Raw genomic sequence first — 17,445 nt, 5'->3', positions numbered from 1 at the left:
CAAAACTCTATCGCCCAGAAATTTAGAGAAGTCAGGGCAGTGAGATCGACTCCCGACTGCAGTAAAGAATTCGTTAAAAGCATTGGCCAAAGGACGCCCATTTAGGTCAATACTATCTACTGTTAAGCTTTTTATGCTATTGGGATGAGTGATTCTATTTAAAAGTTGGTTAAGGCGCCTCCATTTTTCTTTAGGATTATTGGATAGTTCCTTATTTAAGAGGTTATTGTGGTAAGTCGTCCTAGCTGACCTGATCTCTTGGTTCAAAAAGTTCCGAAATGCTTTAAAGCGGGCTAGTAGTGCTGTATCCTTCGTGCTAATAAATTTAGCGAACATTCTGTGCTTCTACTTTACAAGTCGCGAAGCGGTGGGGACATCCACGGCTTTAGAGCGTTTTTCGGCACTTTTGCTTCAATAGTAGGAAAACAATAATGATAGATTGGTAAAAATATCCGCAAGAAAGCTTTATAGGCAACATCCGAGTCAGTGCTTAGAAAAACAGGTTCCCAGTTTGTTTACTCTATACGGCAATCTAAATGTTTCAAGGTTTTTCTGTGAAATAAGCTGCCGACAGGGATTAAAGCTATGTGTTAAGCGGGATTTTGTATCAATGCGTAGAAAAATAGATAGATGGTCTCCGATGTCTATTGCGAAACGCCCGGCGGTAAGAGGCACATTATAATTCTTAATAAAGAGGTCGATAACGCTAGAAGACGTAGCCGTTATGCGCGTTGGCCTATTTATGACGTTCTGGAAGCCAGCAGCTTGAAGCACTATCGTGAGTTCTTGTTGCATAGAGCTGTGTGCACCCATGTCTATATTAAAATCACCTCCTATACAAGATAAGAATGTATCTGACAAGAAATTGATTTCTTTTTTAAAAACCCGAAGGAACTCGTTTATACTGCTTTGCGGTGGGCGGTAAACAACAGTAAAGGATTGACGGCCAGAATGAACCGTAAGCATCTCAATGTTCTGGTCGCTCAGACAGTATTCTGATAAGATCTGGCACTAGTAGCTTTCTTTGATTAGAAGGGCAACGCCCCCACCACGTTTCGAGCTTGGACCGCAGCTGATTTCGTTCGCTCAAAAGCTCTAGTCACGTGATTTTATTTGTATGTCGTGGGCTTTCTTTTCATCCTGGAAAAAAGGATATACGTAGAACTTTCTTGATCTCAGTTAATGGAATGGAGGTTTCTGTAGTGTTCTCCAACTTTCCAATTCCCATTTATGGTCCAAAGTCAATTGCTAGTAAATTAGACAAATTAAAATAATTAACTAATTAGGTAAGTGCGGAACAAAACATTGCCTGAGGTGCGCAAGCCAGTTGGCAGTTGTATGAAACTAGTTTCCATGGCCTACCTCAAATATTTTATTTTTTAAACCTTGCCTCAAATGAGCTGGAACACCCGATATATAGATTTATATATATATATATATAAGAAGGAAAGAAGCCAACAGTCGGCGAGGCCAAGAAAAGCATTGGGGATAGTACTTAATGTGATCTTTTTTATTGTTACTTCGGTAATCACATAAAATTAGTAATGTAATCTGTTTAGGGGAAAGATAATTAAACACAATACTTATTTTGTTTACTCCTCAAGTTATAACACGAGACAAAGGCACATTCTGACAATAACTCCCTTGAACGCGCGAAATAACTGCTTTAAATATTCTTTTTTCCAAGAACAATTACTTGGGGGAAGTACCCTAACAGCGAGACTGTTCCCCAAAATAGTGTAGTAAAAGTGCCTGCATATGTTATGAGTTTTATGAATTTGAGTTATGTTTTTACGCGATCTGTACTGGATCGTAGTATGGTTGGTCTGTGGGGTTTAACGTCCCAAAGCGACTCAGGCTATGATAGACGCTGTGGATGGCAGTATCTATAAATAGAATAAAATTAAAAAAAACACTAGGCTTAGAGTACTGGTTTGCGCACTCGACTAAGGGCCAGAACGATAGTTGTTCGATTTCCGATGAAGATAATCTCGGCCGAGAGAGGCTTTCACCTTCAAGTATGATTAACCTAATGCTGCCATAAATTCGTGTGCTAGATTACGGGCCAGCAGGCAGTATTTCACATCAGGAATTATATAAGTATATAGAAGAGACGGATGGATACATCCGGGAGCAATTCCTACCTCTTGACTCGGACTCTTTTTAGAAGGAAAATGTGTTAGCCCAACTCTTTAATTAAAATTTATTTCATCTTAGTTACATGCATTACATAAGAACCAGATACTAATGTTCCTGTTGTCCTAGATAGATGGATAACGGGTCTTTCGCTGTTGTAGTTTCTGAGGGGGTGGCTGCTCGTGCTTTCTGAATTAGTATATTTTGTCGGAATCACAGTGAATTCCCCGCTTTCATGACACTCACCGAAAAGACCTCAAAGATTTCAATAAATCGTGAAAGATAGTTCGCATAGCAGCACCTAAGTCGAAGACGTACGTCCCCAAGCAGCACACCAGCATTGGTCCAACAATGGTTCATCACTGGAAAAGAATGGCATCAATATTGGACTGATATTGGCATTTGGGCATTTTACTACATTCTCCATTCTTGGCCCATCTTTCGTTCCTAGATTGGTCCAGTATTCAACCAAGCTGGAGCCACCAATGTAGGCACAATATTAGACTTTCCATTCATGCACCATGATTCTTGCCAATACTGTCCAGCATTATACCATCATTGTATTACCAATATTTGTTTAATACCAGCTATTCCATTAATGGCCCATTGTCAATGCCAATATCATACCAATGATTAGCCATTGCAGGTGCACTGGCTACTCCATTCATGCCGCATATTGTCGATACCAATATTAATCAAATGGTTTATGGGTACACCGGCTACTCCATTCATGTGCCATTGATGATGTCAAGATTACACATTTTGTGGCACTGCCTGTGCAGGCCATAAAATGCAGCCTTTTTCATTCTAGCCATATTCGTGACAGCACATCGAACTTTCTGGGACAATAATGGCCTTTCAAATAGGAGTGGCCATATAAATTCAAATTGTTGCTCTTGAGCAACCAGTAGATATTCACAAAACAAGGGCATGGTTCACAAAAAGATAATATTTATTGCAGTTGTTACTATAGACGGCAGTTGTTAATAGCCAGCGCTGAGGGCACACACAGCAGCAGTTAGCGGGGCAGTGGCAGGGTTGGTCAGGGCAGGGCGGGCTCTCGGGAAGTGGAAGGGGCCAGGGAGCTGGAGGGCACACTCATAGGCGTAGTGAGGGGGCTGACCCTGCAATTGCATTCACAGGTGGCATGCCTGGTTCGCCAGGGGAGGTTTCAGCATAACGCCTTTTTCTTCCACCCCCCCCCCCCTGTCACAGGAACCAGGCAGCCACCTGCGAATAAATGCGTGTGCCTCCAAATCATCCACCCCAACTTTTTCGCAAATGGCACCTGCACAAAAACAATGAGGAAACAAAATTTACAACACTATTACGAGGCATATAAAATCGCGCGCATTATTTTAGGAAGATGTAGAAAATTCCAGGATTCATGTACCGAAATTTATGGTCAATGAGAAACACTATACTGATGAGTTCCAGACTAGTTTCAGCTGCCTTGGGTTTATTAGGATGAAAGACGCACATACATTGCATAGCATGTGCCTTGTTGCATTTTGATCGCCTCCACAGCAATACGGCTGAGACAGCCAGTGTTTCATCCCACACTAGGAATTAGTGCTTGATTATCGGCTGTCTCCGCATATGACTGGCGCGCTAGTTTTTTGCCGCTCCTACGCTTTCTGCGATGTGCGAACAGTTTATACTAATAATCGTTACCAAGAGAATGTTCGGCGACCATTTTCATTTTTTTTAAATGGCTAGATATAATATACACAAGCGATCTAAGCCCACGACTGCTGCACTGGCCGCTGGTTAGCTGATATACGCTTTTGACTGGTTTTGTGGGTAGTTCACTTAAACGGGAGCTCACTTAAACGGGTAGCTCACAGGTGCATCATTTTTACACATATACTGCTTGTCCAAGCAAATTTGATCCAAGGGATAAAAAAAAAACATTTCGGAGCCAGGCAAAGGAAACCAGATATATGTTGCTGGAAGCTACCTTGAGCGCCACAGAAAAGGTTTTGTTTGGAATCCTTATTGACATTATTTACCTAAATTACTGATTAATGACTTACACAATAAATGGTGTTGCTACTTTGAAGAGTACCGGCACAATCCACGTTTGATTATTTGTGATAAAGAACCCTCACGTCTGCATTTTGAACGCCAGATACAATAGGAAACCACGAAAATACAGAAATCTGATTCCCGGACAATACAATTGAGGACTTGGCTTGGCTCGACAGCCCTGTGTAGCGTTAGACCTACAAGTTGCCTATGGTTTCTTCGTCCGCGCCAGCACATCGTCCAACAAGACTGTATTTGTATTTTACAGCTGAAAAATACTGTTAAACTCATTTATATCCTTACCGCTTTGTAGTCATTATCCGCATTGCAAAGTTCGGCGCGCTCATTGTAACTCGAGCCTTCATGTGCGCCAAAGGGCCGACGCGAAGCAACCATCGCCAGCATATCACCCTTACTCATGCATGGGGCTAGCAATCTTAGCGGCAGGTTGTTTTGTCCGCTCAAAATCATGTTGTGAGCAGCACAGTTGAGGTGCGCGAATGGGCTGGTAACGGTTTCGGTATCTACATAACCCGGAATTTATCTACAGCTGGAAAAAAAGGTACACATGAGGTTTCTAACCGCAAATATTGAAACAGGGGTTTCCGAACGTGCTCACCGACTCTGTAAGTTCTATTTATTGTCTAAAGTGAATATTTAGTACTTGAAGCGAATAACCTCACTTCCCCACGTACAAAATAAAAATTTTCTGCGCTGTCCTAAGTGGCTGCCAGCAATGCACCACCGGTTTCCATCGTCTGTTTCTAATGGTTTATTTATAACCCTTGGCTCAAGCTATGGGGCGCAGCAGGTGTAATGTAGCTTGAATAAAACCTGCAAGAGATCATATATATGGGTAGATTTGTAAGGTTTACAGATTTCACTTACAAATTCTACAGGAATCGAGTCACTGCGGCCTTTCTTTAAAATTGACACGTAATATCGCTATATTCGTGACTAAAATAAAGTAATCAACGCATTAATTCAGCTTAGCAAATGCAGCTGTAACAGGAAGTGAGGGCTGGCTACACCTAAGGTGTGCCTAGCTTTCTAATTTTCTTAGATGGCACAACTGTTTGAAATATGGAATATTAAAAAAAGCCCTTGATATTGGCTTTCTCACAGCGTATTATGGGTGCCTTAGATAAGAAACATAATCGAGGTCCCATGGCCATCTTTCGTTTCCAATGAAATTCTTATATGTGGTGGACAAGTATCTAGGCACAAAAGAATTAACCTTAGTTTTTCAAGATACGCGTAATTTCCTCGAAAAAAAAAACAATTGTATGGTATATCTCTAGAGGTAGAAAACGCTGTTTTTGCCATTTCAAAATGTTGCAAGTTTGGATGCCATGATTTTGTCATCTGCTCTTTTTTACTCACTAAATATATGCAGGTTTTATATTTACAAACACTATTAGAAACCTATTTTGTTTTTGCAGTTGTGTTATTAAAAAATCGCAAAATTTTCTTCAGGAGCGATACGCTGCAAATATATTCATTTTTAACCTTATGTACTGGCATATGATGCATTAGGTTGGTTGCACTAAATATGTTTTCACTTCCTGACGCATGTTCTTAATTCCAGGCAGTATCTGGAGCTCCAGACCACTAGGTGTGTTCTCCACAACGCATCAAAATTGCTCAGAATTCGAAAACAGCAGTAAAGGGCAAATTTGCTGCAATTAAAAAAAGATCATCTTCGATTTTCATTCAAATCCCTCTCAAAAATCTTCAGTACCTCAAAAATATCACGGACTAAAAAGTGTTGCGTTATACTGTTTAAAAATATAACATTAAATATTAAACCGAGTGCTTGTGCTGATAATGGCCAAACTCAGCCTGCATTCTTGCAAGATCCAATAATATCTTGGCACAGAAACTATTTTTCTACATTATCTAGGTTCCATTCTTTATTTCTGAAAAAATTTGAAGCTCTAGATTTGTGTGTGTATCTGCATATTATTTTGAAATTGGACAAAAGTAAGAAAATGGTAAAATAAGGAAAACTGATTAAAATTGAAGAAACGGCCGCAACATCAATTTTTATCACAATCTGTGGAAACAATGCAAAGTACTTTGTTAATTTGAGTCAGTAAATATAGTGAATTCTGCAAAATGTAATATTAGAAATATAAAAATGCTTGTTTTTGTTCTATAGATGTGCTTATATGGCTCCCCCTTATGGAATAGGCATCAAAACTTCAATTTAGTATTTGCTTAATTTAGTTACATTTTACCTTAAGTAAAATTTAAAACATTGTCAGCGCTTAACACCGTTTTTATGCTTCTGGGACAAATACTTAATATAGCTTAAAATGGTATTGATTCACTATTTCTGTCAATTTCATGGCAGAACGCAAGTGAAGGCTGAACTTTTTCTCTGTCCTGCATTCTTTTTTATTGCTAGGTGCAATAGTATTCAATCTAGGTTATTAATATATTATTCCATTTGTCAGCTTTGACCACCACTAACAATACTATATTTTTGAAGATGATTTTTCAATGTGTAATTTTTATTATTACAATCTTAAGCAAATCGCTTTCCAGCATAATACTTTTGGTGGCGTTACAGAGAACACACATAGCAGCTTAGAGCTCCAAATTCTGCCTTAAATTAACAATATGACCTGGGTAATAAACACAGAATATTTTAGTGCAAACAACGCAATGCGTCACGCCAGTATGTAAGGTTGAACATTAACATTTTTGTAGCGCGTTGTTCTTGAAGCAAAGTTTGCGATTTTTTACTAAATCAACTGCATCAATGAAACACACTTTTAATACTTCTTATACAAGTAAACGTTACCCAAATGCGGTGAGTAAAAAACAGTGGATGACAAAATTTTACGCAACCAGCCGGCCTCCAAACGTGCAACTTTTTGAAACGACAAAAACGGCGTTTTCCAGCTTTAGTGATAGGCGTTTTTTTTTTTTCGAGAATAGTACGCCGCATCTGGCAAACCTAAGGGTCATTCCTTTGTGTCGAGACATTAGCCCACGACATATGAAGATTTAATTAAAAAAATGGGCACCACGATTACTGTTCCTGTCCGAAGACATCCATATTTGTTTTCATTTCGTCTATTCAACAGGCTGGTTTAGCCAATGCGGTGAATAAAAATATCATCGCATATATTAAAGATTTTCGCGCTATATGTTATACCTAAAGCTACCTATATTGTCACAACTGTCATACATTATTTGTAGCTGAAACATCACAAAAGGGATTCGATTGCAAATTGTTCGCTAGTTAAATAGACGTACGAGATGACACACGTATACTTTGTAGAATACAATTTAGGAAAGAGCAGATACAAACTACAGGCGAATAATGCTATGCTATGGAGCATATGTATTACTCCGGTTAACAGTAAAAAAATCAACTTTTAACATATTAATATATTCGACAAACTATTGCATGCTCACATAGGAACACAATGAATGAGCTCATCCACGCATCTAATGTCTATGGGCATTAGACGTGTGGATGACTTCGTTTTATTCCAATTCGTGCGTCACTCAAAATAATTGAACGAGAAAAAAGTTTATGTCTACACAATTTTCAGTGAGTATACCACAAATTATACTAAGGTGCTTCATATATGTCACATCACCTAGCCAGTGAAATGGGATAACAGAAGTAATCAGACTCTAACCCTGATCAGCATTTCGCTTTTGCGCCATCTTTGTAAGTTTTTAGGCAGGCTTTTCCACTGATTATCCTCTTCTTTATACCCCTGCCACCCACAGGACACAAATCTTCTGGGGGTACCGAACTGTTGGTTTTCGCACCAGTGATACAACTTAATCGATCCATTTATACGTAGAAAACACTCTCTATGCGCACCTAAAAAAAAATGAAAGCATGTATGTGTAGGCGAAATCATTCACCGGCGATTTAATAATATGATATGAACAATAAAATCAAAGGATCACACTCGAAGTAACAAAAAAGTGGTGGAGAGATAGGAATTGAAACAATGAAAGGCGGTTGCTTTCTGCAAAAAGCCAATAGCAAGAGGTCCACCGTCTATAAGAATAGGCAATAAAAATAAGGCATATTTAAAGGTGCATGCAGCAGTTACAGTGATGCAGTGCTACCTTTTTTTAGGCAGGCTTTTCCGCTGATTTTCTTCTTCTTTATTGCCCTTCCAACCACAGGACACATATCTTCGGGGGGTTGTCGGTTTTCGCACCAGTGATACAACTCAATCGATCTATTTCTACGTAGAAAACGCTCCCGATGCGCATCTAAAAAAATGAAAGCATGTATGTGCAGGCTAAATCATTCAGACATGATAAAACAATATGATTTGAACAATGAAATCAAATGATCACACCCAGAGCAACAAGAAAGTGGTGGAGAGATAGAAATTGAAGCAATGAAAGACGGTTGCTTACTGAACAAAGCCTATAGTAAGAGGTCCTGCGTCTATAAGAATAGGCAATAAATTAAGGCACGTTTATAGGTGCATGCAGCAGTTAAAGTGATGCAGTGTTACCTTTCTGTTTCACTGCAGTGATTGGTATAAATATTACAGCAATTGCTAGGCATCTCAGGTAACCCCATTGAAAACTTCATCCAAAGTACCGAGGAGCAGTGGCGTGTTATTTGCAGCTGTTAACGGAAAGACAGGCTATCCTATGAGTGCATGCCCATTTCCTCCTTTTTGTATACTTGAATAAAAGCGACTGAACAGTGAGTGTTGTAAGAGGTGCAGCGTCCCTAGGAATGGGGAACAAAATTAAGTTTTAGTAAACAGAGGTACAAAAAGAAGCAAATATGCCTGCAATAATAGCATGATGGCCTACCTTTTGATCAACAGCTGTAAACAACCTGTCACTGCCAGTCGGTTCTTTAGATAGGCTTATCAATGCCAGAGCTTAAAGCTAAGAGCAATATGAGTAATGTTTATAGCGGTCACGGCCGTAAACAATTCTAGCGGAACACTCCATTACTGTAACTATTCAACCGTCCATTTATACATATCGTTCATTAAAGAACCATGCACATCATATTAAGTTGCTCTTTTCTACTCCCAAATGATTTCCTATAGAATTAGAATACGTGGATCGCTGCTTCAGTTTCAACATTCTTGCACGATGGCTATGGCGTGCACTTCATGCATACGGTACGGCACGCGAGGTAGAAAGAGCTGTAACTGCCGAACAGGCGGACCTGACGTCCTGTCCCATTTCGCCTGAAAGTGCGCGCCGTCATCGAGCGCTTCGCGAGCAATATTTCGGACGATATGGTTGCCTCATACCGGCCGTCACTGTTTTGTACATTGTGTCCCGCGTGCACGTTGTTTACTTTGCAGTGACAGGGACGCAGTGCACACACGGCTGATGTGCCTTTTTGCTTGTATTGTTATTTTCCCCCGCCCTCGAAGCGCGTCTGCGAAATCGCTCTCCTATTGTCGCCGCTTTCTGATAACGCCCTCACCTGAAGGCACGTGCTCAGAAGGGGGGCGTCGATTAAGAAAATTTTGAAAAGGGGCTCACTTGCGCTGTTCACGGCTTTCAATTCCTCAATATGATATTAACCATTATAAAAGTGGAGGTTCATTATGACTTAATTATAGCCTAGTCATCAAGCGGCATCACGCACATGTCTGCCCCACTGTAAAATTCGCTTGCACAGACGGCACGAACAGTTTTCAAAACTTCGTCTGTACATCTGAAAACAAAAAACTGCCCTTAACTCTTAACAAAATCCAAAAACTGTGTCAACATGGCTTCCTGCGCGCAGAAGAGAGGCTGTCCAAAATATATGTACAAAGCCGGGCGCATAGTATCTGGTTACTAATTGATTGCGGCGCGCTGCACAGTCAAAAAACTGCGCAAATGGCTGCCTGCAGTGTTCTGTCACGTGTTGGTGGCATACACACCTGTTACGCACGGCTCCTCTATTTTCGGCGCAAATGCTATTCATATCGCAGCCAGCAAATAAGTCCACGCACTTATTGCTTGCACGTAACCCGGACGAAAATTCGCTTAGTTCTTGAAGTCATGCTTCGCAGCAGTTGTTTCGAGGAGAATAAGGAAAGAGAACATTTGGGACTGGTAGGAGATTATATAGAACCAATTATGAAGCAATGGCATGCTGCAAAGATATATACTCACGGTCTAAGATGACGGCGTTCACTGAGTCTGATAATGCCGATGGTATCCCGCCGTTGCTGTAATCCGTACTCCGGCGACATTTCACAGCTCAGCTATTCACTGATATGTAGCAAGCACCAACCGGAGCACATGGACATGTATAGGCGCAAGAGAAAATTATGCACAGCACAATGAAAAAGAAAATAATGAGGGAAGAAATTAAAGAAAGGTTTAAGAAGCTGTCACAAGTCTTGTAGCGTCTCCAACAAGCTCTGAAATGAACGCTTCTGGAGGAGGCCGCACAGCAGCGCAGCTGGGGATGCTGTCTGTTGTGTCTTGCACGTAGACGCGTAGGCGAGGGGGAACAACGACCCGCTCAACCAGCGCGTGATTCCCGCCGGGGTGTTGTGTTCCCAAGGGCTGCGCGTAGGAACGAAGGACCAACGACCCTCTCAACATTCCATTCCTCCTTTACCCAGCCCTCTTCTGCTTGCACCGGCCAGCCGTGACTTCGGACCGTGCCGATGAGCGGCCGCCAGCGCGCACCGCTCGAGTCGAGTTCTAATAAATAGTTTTGTTTTGTGTGTTCGCAAACGCATTGTTTCTTCAAGCCAACCACGGACAAACATTTTCTAAAAAAATAGAAAGCCTCCCCATCTACCATCCACATTCTTGCGTGAATCCATACAGCTGGTGCATCGACAAATGCGCGCGTCCCCTCCCTTTCGCCACCTGTGATCGAACAAAGGATGGTCGTTCGACCTTTTATATTTACTTCAAAATATTATGTACTGTTGCGTGATGACTGATTAATAATGCCAAAGAGGTGGAGTTCCGAGCTTCTCTTCTATTCTGGCCAACTTTGGTTATAGATTATACAAATTATGCTCAAGTTAGCTAGCTGAAAATTATCCGACTAAATATATACATGTTTTTATTTGTATTCAGTTAATGTTCGCTTTTCGGGTATGAGCAGATGTTTTTATAAAAATTCTAAACATCGGCCCAAGAAACGAAAATTTTCCTAATTTGCAGGCCTTTATTTCAGAAAAGGTTCATGGTAGAGCAGCAATAATTCCACAATATGTTCTCAGCATAATTATCCGCAAACAGCTAAAGCTCATATTTTTATGACATTTGGATACAGAGATACGATCGCGCTAATTTACAGAAAACAGCAAACATTGAAAATTTTTAGGAAAACAAAAACAGTTTTCACATTGTTTGAACTTTTTCCACCTATTCTACACTACCTCAGCTTTCAAAACCATTAACACACCTTGCATAATTTTGTTGCGCAAGTAATTATGGCCACATCGATAAAGCCTTTGTCCAATTATAGCGCACCGCGCTGTTCTGAACATTCTACGGAATTTGTGAATTGTTCAAGGTTTTTAAATTTTGGCATATAATTTTGTAACAGGGAGAAATATATTTACAAAAGAGGATTAAAGATATATACATTGAGGAACAGCCAAGGAGCCAGGCTACGAGGGCCGCCCATTCGACGCACTTCTTTTTCTTAATCTTCCACAAACGAGCGCGCCACTTCGTCCTCATCATTCTCCAGCTGTAACAATTATATTTCTTCGCTCATGTTTTGTCTCGACTTCGCAAATCGACGGTGACAGACACAGCAATGAATGGTTCAAAATCAATTTTGTGCGCGTCGAGGTCCTGAAGCGCTGTGGCATCAGGTAATACACAGACGTTTTTCGCAATTACCTTCACTTTAACGCGGATTGCACAAAAAGACGATAACGTTCAATGAGCAAGCAACGTATTCCAAATCATTTTAGTAGAATGAAAGAATTGAAAAGGGCATGGAAAACTGCATGCCTCATTAAAACAGTGTTTGTAGGCTGCATTCGTTTTTTCGAATGACTCGACAGCGCACATTATTTTCATTCCTTTACAGTTTTTTTTTATTCCTTTGCCACCGCCTAGCGCGGTTGGAATGGTCAAACTCTAAACTAATAGGCGGAAAAAACTATTTTTTTTTTTGTTTATTGGCGATATATATGTTGTGCGCCATATAAATGTACCGGGGCCTTCATGCTCGCAGTCTGCACGAAAAACTGTCATTTTTTTTTTACCACCGTGTGAATGCCCAAAACTAAAATGGTAACCTCGCGAGTCTTCCGGCTTTTCATTTTCCAGTGATTGCGTCTAGAAAGTACACACATCGTATTCAGTCCTTTCTCCAGGTAAGCAGACGATGCTGTGCGTATAGTTCCTTATGGATAATACAAAAGCACTAGAACAAAAACATCGCTGAGAAAATGGTCATTTGTTCCTTCAACTTGAGGCAACGTTTTCCTTCTCGGCAATGAAAAAGCTACCTTCTAATCACTAATTTAATGTCACATGAACATGCTATGGCGACACGATTTCGTTTTTATGCGCGTTCTCACTGACAACTGGATTTGTACTATAGGTTACGTATAGATGCAGGGATGTAATCGGCGTCCAATACAGGCATATTGGGTCGTGAGTGCTAGCCGGTCTGGGGTATACATATGTGGTCGCACGGTCGTGCTATCATTAGATATAATTGTGCGACAAACGTATGCGCCTGCGACGAAATCTGCATGCATGCCAATAGGCTAAAACCATAAACACATATAGCTGACCCCCAAAGGTGCGCCGCATATGACGAATCCAGACAGTTGCAGCGGTACGTGCTTGAATGCGTTATAGTAATTGTCGTCCCGTACGTGGTACTTGGTGAGGTCCGAACGATCGGCTGAAATGTTGTCGGAATTAAATGCCGCGGTTTGGCGTCCAGCGCACGTGTATTCAACCATAAAAATGGAGAATTTGTTTTGATTGAATGGTCAACGGAAAATATTCACTTCGGCAGCCCATTAAAGCTGCGTTTTTAGGATGGCAATGACATTTGCGAGATCAGGGGAAAAAGTGGTCCATCGTGGGCAGTTTTCATACAGGGATAGCTAATACTGGAAAAACACAAGACAAATTGCAATGGTCCCTTACAGTCAGTTTAAAACAACGGAATGGTCAACGTCGGAAGAACACAGGACACCTTGGTCCATTGTAGCCAGTTTTAAAAACTGAACGGGCAACGCCGGAAGAACACTGGACAACATGGTCCATTGTAGCCAGTTTTAAAAAAGGAACGGCCAACGACGGAGGAACACAGGACAATTTGGTCCATTGTAGCCATCTTTAAAAAACTGAACATCCAATACTGGAAGAACAGAGGATAACATTGTCCATTGTAGCCATGTTTAAAAACCGGAACATCCAATGCCGGAAGAACACAGGACAACTTGGTCCATTGTAGCCAGTTTTAAAAAACGGAAAACCCAATGACGGAGGAAGGCAGGACAGCTTGGCAAATTATAGCCGGTTTTAAAACCCGTGCGACCATTATTGGAGGAACAACGGCAATCTCGGTCCAACATAGACATTCTGTATGTACGGCACTGCCAATATCGGGAACTCACTGTACATCCTGGCCCAAGCTAGCCAGTGTTGGCTACTGGCAGCGCCAACACTGGGAGAGCACTGGCTAGACTGGGCCATTGTTGGACATTGTGTTGACTGGCATGTCCTATGTTGGGAGCATGCTGGTTAGGCCGGCCCAATGCAGGGCCACTGCTTGCCGTCGTACTTACAACATTGGCCCAATGTTTTGTGCTGCCTGGGTCCTGTATGCGCGTGAGGCTTCGGCTGCTCACTGGGTTCTTGTTGTGGCAAACACCGTCTTGTTGGGCGTCCTTTAATTTGCATGAGAGCTTTCGTGACCCATTCCGGTCACCCACTGGGTTCTTAACTTAGACACCTTACTCCATCTCCTTTTTCTCCTAAGCAAATCTTCTGAAGTCTGGTTCACGTTGGTATCGATAAGCAAAGTGGCAGATGTCAGATGGAGCTTTTGAGGACCACCGGTAGAGAACATGCTTACCTGAACTTGGGCATTTCAGTATGCCGCTCTGCAACGCGCACATTCTTTGCTAATAGGATAGACTATATAATTTTGAAGCACTTCACCTACGGGTTCTTTGCTTCGCTGAATTTAATTGAAATATTGGAAGTACAGAATCCACATCTTGAGATATTGTAGAGCGCAGTAGTCTCCAGGTAGCATATATTGCAATAAATTATTGAAATCAAGGAAAAAAGTAATGTTTTGAAGAGCTCATAATTTAACATGGTCATTGTGAGTAATACGGTGGCCTAAAGGTGTATGTCCCATGTATGTCAGCGCATATTTTTCAAATATGCTCTTATGATAAACATTGCGCCTGTTATAATTGAATTTTGACGCAAACGTCAAGCAATCTTTTTAGCTCACGCACACAGACCGGCGAGTGTAGACTGATGCCTACATTCAACACCTGCCTGATAGGAATGTTGTAAACAGCTAATTACATGGGTGGCTCACTGAAGTGTGCAGTCTACGGGCATATTTCTCTTTAATGAATAAGCAATAAGTAGGCATGTTTTCAAGGTGGAGTCACCAGAGGTACGTCGGCAGGAGTACGTTCAAATGAAACGATCCATAAGAAAACGGTTGGATGAACTAGATGGAGGATAAAAATGTAACTAGAAAAAGCATTGCTGCATGCGTAGTAGTTAGTTACTTAATGAAAACTAATTAAGTCAATCAGACGTCGTTAATGTCGTGTCAGCTGACGTTTGTCGGCTGAATTACGTTCAGAACGAAAAAAACGATAAGAAAACGAATAGCTCCACTAGATAGAAGATTTAAACATATTGGGAAGAACAACTGGTGCATGTAGAGCAATTAGTTATTTATTTATAGTCATATATGTCAATCAGACGTCGGGTACGTTTTCAAGGTCGTGCAACCAAATGTTTCTAGGAAGGATTACGTTCGAAAAAAAGTTATAATGCGAATGATTGCACAAGGAAGAAGATGTAAAAATCTCACTCGGTAAAACGTTCTTGCCTGTGGAGTAATTGGTTCGGTAATTAGAGACAATAATTTATTCATACGCCGAAATAGCCAAGGGGGTAATGTCGACGTCCAAGGGGAGCTACGTGCTACCATACTTCCATGGTAGGTTGCATCATAGTGGGACGCCACTAACCCGAAAGGTTTCTTATTCCGTGTGTCTTCTTTTTCCCACAAAAAATACTCATTTCCCGATGCGGGAAATGAGTAACTAAAACTCTATATTTAGTATATTGTGTATTGGATCAGAAAATTGTTCTGAATAGATTTATATCTTACAGAAAAACCAGATACTTCCTGCAGTTCAACGTACACAGGCGTGAGTACAAAACTTTTATTTCTCTTGTGGGTGGATAATTATTTCTTTTTAGGAAAGATTGCGCAGAATAAAAAAAAATACTTCTGATGAAAAACGCAGCAATATAATTCATTCGGCTTCGGTGAAAATAGCTGGATTTCATGCGAGAGCACCAAGAACCAAAAATTCATAAATAGTAGATAAGATCGTCTGGCCGCATTGGTATTGCTCATTGTTGGGTGTAACATCTATAACTACGATATTGTGCCAAAGGGTTTGCTTCCTTTTTTTCTGAGATGTTAAAAATAAATATAAACATGATAGCGCATATTGGTAGAGCTGCGGCTCGAAATAATATAGCTTTACAGGTTACAGATGGAAAGTTTTATGGCTCTTTTGTTTAATTTCACACAAATATCCTCCAAATACTAACATATATCAATAGCCACGCCACATTATGCACAAGTTATTATTTTCTCAACGAAAACACTTTTTGCAACCCGATACAAATACAATATGCAGAAAACTTTTGTAATTTACGAATTTGGCATCGAGAAACAAAAAGTTAAATTTTGGCAATAATAGCCTTTCTGTACTGTTAATATGAAAAATGTTTTATTAACTGGAGCCAAAGCTTCACAAACGCAGCATATCGAAGCTTGCTGATAAAAAGGCACATTATTGCAATATGCAATGCTATCCAGAAATTTCTCAGCTTCTGTTATAATGAATGAAATCTTCTAGGTCAAATAGAAAGAATTGCTATAGGATGAGTGTTTATTCGGTATTCAACAATGGTGGGTTGAAAACTTCAAATTAAAACTTTCAAAGTGCATCGCCTTCCAGTGCACATGTTTCAACTTTTAAAGCAATCAGACAGCTAAACAAAAAAAATGTTTTCCCCTATGACTATTTCGGCGCTTCCTAGTTTGATTTGCAAGAACGAAAGAATCGCGATTACTTCAGAGGGTTAAATGTTTGCGTAGTCGGTGTTCAGACTTCACAGGCTAACTTTAAATGCCGGGAGCACACGGATGATGAGGTATCTCCTCAAACGCTCTCTCTACTAACGTTCGAATCTCTCTTCCACTGAACCAAGGCCATAAGTAATGCAAAATCTTTTATTCGTTTGCATCACAAAAGACAATTTCTAGTTTTCAGCCCATTTTCGCTGCTACTTCAACAAATGAACACAAATTTGAATTTCTGCGCATCCAGGAAGCTTGGTTCTTGAAGCAAAAGAAGTATTACTAACGGTCAGAATATTCAAATCGTTTTTCTTGCCATTCCTCCTTCCTCTTTCCTATTGATTGGTTTGTGGGGTTTAACGTCCCAAAGCAACTCAGGCTATGAGAGACGCCGTAGTGAAGGACTCCGGAAATTTCGACTACTTGGGGTTCTTTAACGTGCACTGACATCGCACAGCACACGGGCGCCTTGCTTTTCGCCTCCATCGAAAAGCTACCGCCGAGGCCGGGATTCGATCCCGCGTCCTTGGGAACAGTAGTCGAGCGCCGTAACCACTACGCCACCCCGGCGGGGTGCTTTCCTATTGTAATATCCGCAGCTATTTAACCGGGTAAAGTCAATTTTAACAATTTTGTCCACTTGCAACAACGTGTTTATTAATATTGGTGTAGACACTCAGAGTGGAAATCACTTGGCATCGTCACCTGATTATTGCCGACATAAAACCCTAAGTAAAATGTTAGGAAGGGCTAGTTGGTTCTTTTAAACGGAAGGAGTAAAGCTACGCAAAAGACGCGGGAGTGAAGTAACACACAGGCACAAGCAAATCTGGACAAAACTATTTTCTTACTTAGCATATCTGGTGTTGCCCGTGCTATTAATCGGTTGCCACTTAATTGTAGCCCTGGTCCAGACGGTGTCAACACTAAACTTCTAAAACTTACAACACATGTGTCGGCTA

At 40.9% G+C, this 17,445-nt stretch overlaps 1 long non-coding RNA gene across 1 annotated transcript; it reads right to left on the bottom strand.

Moving 5' to 3' along the window:
* Nucleotides 1-3,098: 3,098 nt before the first annotated feature.
* Nucleotides 3,099-10,543, bottom strand: LOC146174883 (uncharacterized). The gene is made up of 3 exons (XR_014701667.1): nt 10,294-10,543; nt 8,269-8,418; nt 3,099-3,424 (listed from the first exon to the last, which is right to left on the bottom strand). It is a non-coding gene; the product is annotated as an uncharacterized LOC146174883 (long non-coding RNA).
* Nucleotides 10,544-17,445: the final 6,902 nt, after the last annotated feature.

The sequence above is a fragment of the Amblyomma maculatum genome, chromosome 11 (assembly GCF_055883805.1).
Source record: "Amblyomma maculatum isolate TAMU_Amacu chromosome 11, ASM5588380v1, whole genome shotgun sequence".
NCBI classification, from domain to species: domain Eukaryota; kingdom Metazoa; phylum Arthropoda; class Arachnida; order Ixodida; family Ixodidae; genus Amblyomma; species Amblyomma maculatum.
This window is presented reverse-complemented; position numbering and strand designations above follow the sequence as displayed.